The following is a 5547-nucleotide window of genomic DNA, read 5'->3' on the forward strand; positions in this document are numbered from 1 at the left end:
CCCCCGATTTCTTAATTCCTTCTGTGGCTAGGGGTCTGTCCCCACAGCCTTAGCTCTTAGCTCCAGAGTTCCTTCTGCTCCTTTGTTTTTGCTGGAAACCCTCGTCTGTCTCCCATCTTCTTGGGCTGTTTCCAGGGCTCCATTTCACCAGTCTCTGTGCCAGACGCGGTGCCCGTAGCTCCTTCCCTAGACCTTCACCCTTTCCATTCCTTTTTCTTTAAGTCTTCAAGTTCATTTTGTTTGCAATGCTCTGCCCTCCCCCCCCCCCCCGCATGCTCCTGTGCATCTCGAATTGCCCATCAGTGCCCGAAGAGGACTTTGGATCTGGGATCCAAACGGGAGTCCTCTTCAAGAGGAGAAAATGCTCTTAACCATGGAGCATCTTGACAGACTTCTCTTCCAACCACTCTGGTCAGCATGTAAAAGCAGTGAGAGTGGAGATGCTGTTGGTTTTCAGGAAACTTAAAAAACAAAAGGTGAATGAGTGAGGCGGGGAATTCAAGAAGGAACAAATCTCAGGCATGCATTCTCTGCAAAACAAACAAACAAACAAACAAGCTATCCACAAAAGACTGCTGCAACCAGGACTTCACACAGAGGCCACCACAACTGCACAAAAAAAATACTTCTGCAATGATATCTGTTCAGCAACTTCCTGTCCAGCCTTGGGTTGCAGTGACTCTTGTTATGGACCCATCCAGCCAATGGTAATGTTTCAAAAAGACCTCACACAATTCTTCCCCATTTGGCTTACAGAAACTTCCTCTTGCTTTCATAGATGCAGACTTGAATACACTTGGACTTGGTTATACCATGTATTTCCAGTCAGCACTACTTCTAAAGAAGCTAATTAATTTTTGGAGGCAATCTAGCAGTTTGACAGTCATTTTAGGTTGATAGTCTTAATCAAAGAAATGCCTTTAAAGGGATATTGGCTTAAGTTAGACAGACTCATTCACAACCCCCAACTGAAAAATTAAACATTATCGACATCATCTATTGTCTCATTGTATGTATGTATATATATATATATTCATCTGGAGACAGTTGAGTTTCTCCTTTTCCCACTGAGGATCAAACTCAGATCGTCAGGCTTTGGGGAGGTGCCTTTCCCCCTCAACCTCCCCCCACACCCCGTCTCCCTCCAGCCATCTCAATAGCCTTTGTTGACTTTACACTATGTGTACTGGAGGAAGAATTTCTGATTCTGTCTTTGAGTGGTGGTGTTTTGACTGTTATATAAAAACAAACTGGCTTGTGGCTGCATGCTACGTTGGATATCTCAGGTAGCCGGGTGCTCCTAGAAAGATAATAGGGTATGGTGGAGTTTGAGAAGGTCTTCTCATTAGCTTTGGGCATAGGAACAGGAGATGATTTTGATGGGCCAGGAATCCTAGTATCCTACCCCCTCCTCTATATTTACACATTTACTTGAATATGTTTCTATTTAGGAATGTAATTAGGTGGTAGATCAGTAGGCCCAATGTCTCTCCTCACAAAGTGGCCCTGAGCTTTGTAAGTCCTGTGGGCTGATTTCTCCCCTTCCTCTTGTCCAAGATGCACCACCTCAGGTCTCGGGAGCCCTTCCTTCTCTGCCAGTTCTCACACCTTATGAGCACAGGCCTTACCTGAAGAACTTGTTAGAAGGCTTTGGGACCTCCTCCTGTGAGCTGTAAATTGGGCAGGGCTCATTAATGTCAGGCTCCTGGGAGCATCTGCAACCCTGCCTTCCTCCTTTCAAAGGATGGAAGAATCTTTAACAGTCTGGGCTGTCTGCTCTACAAAAGTCCCTCAGGCAAAATGACCGTTCACCCCAGCATTGGTTAGACTGCTTGTAGGGTGTTATGGACTCAGGGAGAACTAGTTTGTATTTCAAAGTTAATATTAACAGTTTAGAATTACAAAATTGGGTCCTACTAATATAAAATGCCCTGATTACATTTATATGTAGCCTTTATATCTATTAGAAAAAAATTTTTGTTTTTTTGAGGAAGAAATCCAAATGACTGGGGGATGACTTCTATGCCCCGAGAAACAGTAATAAATGAATATATTACAACAGAAAACCACAAGCACCCTCACCAACCCATTACGAAAAAGGACTTCGGTGAGTGTTGTGTATAATCGTTAACTGTTAACTGTTTGTGCTGTTGGTTCTACTCTGAATAAAATTTCTCTGATCTTAGGTCCGTTTTTAGACACATTTAATTCCTCTCCCCCCCCAACCGAATGTAACAAACCTAAATGAATCTAGATCGGTAGTGCTAAAAAAATCTCTCTGGCTTTGTTCAGGCTGTGTAAATGTGTATTGGGGGAGGGAGAGAAAGAGAGAGAAAGAAAGAGAGAGAGAGAAAGAGAGAGAGAGAGAGAGAGAGAGAGAGAGAGAGAGAGAGAGAGAGAGAGAGAGAGCAAAGGACACCTGGGAGTCCAAAGGTCCCGGTTTCTAGGCTGTCACACTGTGAGCCGGTCAAAGATTCCAACCCTCTGTTTTCTGTGGGGGTGTCAGGAGAGAATGCGGAACTTCCGCTGGGTTGTACACAAACTGGACAGTCGGCTGGCCCTGAGAACTGTGAGGAGTCCAGGTCCACAGTGGATCTAGATGGACTGCACTCTAACGTAGGGTAAAGTAAGGAGAGGGCCCTCAGTGATCCCATTTCTGTTTAAAATAAATGCTAATAAAAGAACTCATAAATGTGGCACTAGATCACAGAAAGGGGTAATTTGGTGATGTTGGTTGTTAGGCCACAAACTGGGACGTTGTCAAACATCTGTTTGAGGGAACTGAGTCAAATTATAACTAGGTAAGTCCAAGCCTGGGCAACTGTTTTCATGGTGTGTGTGTGTGTGTGTGTGTGTGTGTGTGTGTTACTATGCATACACATACATATAAACTTGCTAACCAACTCTTTAGTTTATGAACATTGCCTGTGTCCAGAAATGATGGAGATAGGCCCGGTGGTGCCTCAGGCCTTCCACCCCAGCACTTGGGAGGCAGAGGCAGGCTGATCTCTGAGTTTAAAGTCAGCCTGATTTACAGAGCAAGATCCAGAACAGCCAGGGCTACATGGGAAAATAACCGTGCATTGAAAAACAAAACAAACAAACAAAAACACAAAAAGAAAGAAAAAGAGAAGGGAGGGCGGAAGGGCAGGATAGATGGTGGAGAATTGGCTGGGCTGGTGTGTGCTTTTGGTCCTAGCACTCAAGAGGAAGACACAGGAGAATCTCTGTGAGTTCAAGGCCATGCTGGTCTATGTATAGAGAGTTTAAGGCTACCTTTTGAGAGGGTGTAGTGAGACTCTCTCAAAAGAAGGAGAGGAAGAAAAACACACACACACACACACACACACACACACACAAAAGAAATAAAGAAAAAAGGAAATTACAGTGACCCCTGCTTTCATTCTGCACAAGTCCTCCATGTGGAGTCTTCACGCTGACGTGAACATTTTGGCTCTGCATATCTTTCTGTCCTTCCTTTGCTGGGCCAAATGGTCTGTGATAAGACTAGGCCCTGAGTATCCAAGACAACAATAATATAGTCCTGTGTTTAACGTAAGTTTTTAGTAGCCGCATGGAAACACAGAAAGAAGTAGATGAAATCTGTTCTTAGCAATGCATTTTATCCAGACCAACATATTCCAAACATATCGACAGGTGGGCAACATAAAAAAACTTCTTCATAACAACTTTGGAATTAAAGATGTGCTTTGTACACACTGCTCATCTCTGGTAGAATGAATTTCACTTCATGTCCAGCCAGCAGCCATATCGAGCTTATTGCACAGTGCAGGACCAGGTAAACACAAGTAGGTTTCTTAAGACATTGCTACTGGGTCGAACAAGAGCATAACTTGTTGCTAGACCTCAGCTATACCTTGATGTCCCACATGAACGAGGTCTTAAAAGACCTATTCAGAATGCACTGGAGACCCAAGCTTTGTCTTTGAGAGCCAATCACCTTAGTTCCTACGATTTTTATTCGTTTAATAGCTTCTACTCGTGAAAATAAGAGTCTCTCACAAATGGCCTCAAGTGGATCCATAAACACTTGGTCAATTACGAGGTTGGGTATTTAATGAGATGCTGATGTAAAAGGCTGTCTTATCCTGGTGAGACATGGTTGCAGCATCCCATGTAACTAGCCAAGGTGCAGGTTTGTAAATGGCTGACAGGAGCTCATAAACAGGGCTGTAATCTGTTAAATTCTTCAGCTCCTCACTCTAGGTCACTTACTGATGATAGGTTGTCCAGCAAAGCCTTGTGCAATGCTCACCATGGTGGGAAACTTGTTTCTCTTCAACCGTGTGAGCTACATGGCTGACCCAGAATAAGAAACGCATCCGATCGCTTATTCTTACATCATTGGCCACTGGTGCAGTGACCGTTTAGAAGAAAAGGCAAAAATCTTTTATTCAGCTTAGTAACTTTTTAAAAAAAGTATTGTTTTAAGCCTGAGGATGGTTTCATGAGTCTTTGAGTTAGATAGCAGAATGAGCAAGCTGGAAGCCTCCACATCAGCCAGGAGGGAGACGGAGGGGAATGACAGCAAGTTTGCTGTTGGAGTCACACTATCCTGTTTAGCCAGCACTTAAGATGCAGAAGTAGGCAGATCACCATGAGTCCAAGGCTGGCCTGGGCTGCATAAAGTTCCAGGATGGGCAGGAATACCCTGTCAGAGAGAGAGAGAGAGAGAGAGAGAGAGAGAGAGAGAGAGAGANGAGAGAGAGAGAGAGAGAGAGAGAGAGAGAGAGAGAGACAGACAGACAGACAGACAGACAGACAGACAGACAGACAGAAAGACAGAGGGACACAGACAGAGTTCCACTCTCCAGTGGAAGTCAGTGAGCAGTCACACGGAGGATCAGCAGAGCCACATCGTCACCTGTCACTAGTCACTCTTGAGAATACACCCAACGCTTCTTTGGTTACACCCTTGGGAACACATGTCCAAGGCCAGGCAGATACGTCCATCTCCATTGTGTAAAAGTGTTAAAATTGTACTTCTAAGAATCTGTTCCACTTGGAATATGTCATTTATCGTCGTGTAATTGCTGGTGCTAGTCCTTAGAGTTCTTTTTAGTTCTGCAGGTTTGGTGGTGATAACCCACTCAGGGATGCTCTCATGATTCGAATTGTCTCGTTTCGTCAGGATGGGCGAAGGTTTATCTCCTGGCTTCATGGCTTTTCTCTCTTCTCTGACTCTTATTTCTGTTGTAGGTTTTTAAATTTTTTTTTTTTTACCTTTTTAATTTTTTTTCAAGACAAGTTTCTCTGTGTAGCTCCCTGGCTGTCCTGGAACTCCCTTTGTAGACCAGGCTGGCCTCGAACTCAAAGCCACCTGCCTCTGCCTGCCAAGTCCTGGAACACCACACCACCACCACTGCCGCTTGTGTTATAGATTTTGATAAGTCTTTTCTTTTACTTGCTTTGGAGTTTGTTGTTCTCTCTCTCTCTCTCTCTCTCTCTCTCTCTCTCTCTCTCTCTGACAGGGTATTTCTGGCTGTCCTGGAACTTTATGCAGACCAGGCTGGCCTTGGACTCAGA

At 44.3% G+C, this 5547-nt stretch overlaps 1 pseudogene across 1 annotated transcript in view; it reads right to left on the reverse strand.

The window, feature by feature from the left end:
* The window catches only part of LOC110322580, a 12206-nt pseudogene extending 10491 nt beyond the window's left edge, over positions 1-1715 (reverse strand). The window contains exon 1 of the transcript XR_002380578.2: positions 1629-1715. The product of XR_002380578.2 is annotated as an H/ACA ribonucleoprotein complex subunit 2 pseudogene (transcript). The remainder of the gene's footprint in view (positions 1-1628) is intronic.
* Between the last annotated feature and the right edge of the window lie 3832 nt (positions 1716-5547).

The sequence above is a fragment of the Mus pahari genome, chromosome 5, assembly GCF_900095145.1.
Source record: "Mus pahari chromosome 5, PAHARI_EIJ_v1.1, whole genome shotgun sequence".
Taxonomy (NCBI): Eukaryota; Metazoa; Chordata; class Mammalia; order Rodentia; family Muridae; genus Mus; species Mus pahari.